Raw genomic sequence first — 1,594 nt, 5'->3', positions numbered from 1 at the left:
GTTCAAATTCACAGCAAGTTGGATTGCACATAGAAGAGGAAACCAGTCCTATTACCCCCTGGCTTTAAATCCTGGCCCACGGAATTGGAACCCCCTCTGCCCAAAGTAATTCTTCCTTTTCCATGATGTCACTGCTTTGAGAAAGCCTTTTACTTTGGGTTATGTGCCCCTCTTAAACATTCCATTAACTCTCTCTATATCCCCTCTGCGGCAATGAGCAGATGTGGTGACTCTCACAGTGGGTCCAAGGAGGGAGGTTATGAGATGCAGACTGATCGTTTTTAAGGCTAGGTTCACAAGTATGCACTGATTCGCTGAATTTTCACTGAAAATTCCCACTGGACACAGAAGAGTTAAATGGCTTTTAGAACACATCTGAGAAAACTTGTCACTGTTTAAATATAATTGGTCATTTAGACAAGTGAGGCAAAGCTTTCAGTAAATTTTATTTCCTCTCAAAACAGTTGTAAGTTTAGGTTTAGAAATAGCATCAAAAATGTTCTAGAATTCAGAAGAATATGTAGAAAAGCCTAGGTCAAGGATGCTTAGCTACAACTGAAAATACGAGTAGAGGAAGGAATTAGTGCATTATTTGCCAAATTTTAAATTCATAGTGCATGTATTTATATATCTGAACATCTCAGGCATTAATGGAGCAGGACCTGAAGACATATCTTGACAGGAAGCAGGAAAGAAAGATACAGAAAACACTCACAAAGCAATGCACATTTTCCTGTGACACCACACTAATGGCACTTCAACTGTACGTAAAACACTTTTACAATCAGATATCTTTCCAAGAAAATGAAAAGACATGCTTAATCTGTAAGAAAATAAACCTTCCTGGGGTGAGGTCTCAGGCAATTGGTTTTAAAGGTTCATTCTTTTTCAATTGTGGTATTTGGTATTTTGTTTTAACGAGGCACATGAAATGCTTCAGTTTAGCCCTTGGCCATCTTAAAACCTTATTTTCATTCCCATATGTCCTTAATAGGATTCTTGGAAAAGAGACATTCCTCCATTTTCATGAAAGTTGGCCAAGTCAAGGAGCTCAAGCTTCACATAGAAGGGAGTTCCTGGATCACTAAGAAAGAAACCATAGCACACAGATGGAAGTCAACCAAGCACAATGGTTAGAAGTAGCCAAAGGTGTAAATTTAACAGGCACCAGATATCCTCTTCAAGATCTATGGTGGGACATGAAAGAAATGAGGTCATTATTACTCATATGTTTCACGTCTTCTCTCCTCTAAAATGTTCACTACGGTCCCTCTCTACTTCCACTCCTAACTCACATGCTGAGGAAATATGAAAAACAACATTAGAAGAGAGCCACAAGGAAGGCTAATAACCTCTTTTCATCTGGAATCCATCATATAGACTGTTCCAATTTCTATGGGTGGGATCCTTCCACCTGCACCCTGATCCCAACCTTCTTCTCAACCTTCAGGACTTCTCCACTTACTCATCTCCCACTCTTCCCAATAAGCCCCCCTCCCCCACCACATACACAAGACTCCACTGAATAAGCTCTCAATTACTGTCATTAGTGGCCTTCACATAGCCAAGTGAATGAGACCTAGGTCCCAAAAGC

This window comes from Ailuropoda melanoleuca, chromosome 1 (assembly GCF_002007445.2).
Source record: "Ailuropoda melanoleuca isolate Jingjing chromosome 1, ASM200744v2, whole genome shotgun sequence".
Classification (NCBI taxonomy): domain Eukaryota; kingdom Metazoa; phylum Chordata; class Mammalia; order Carnivora; family Ursidae; genus Ailuropoda; species Ailuropoda melanoleuca.
This window is presented reverse-complemented; position numbering follows the sequence as displayed.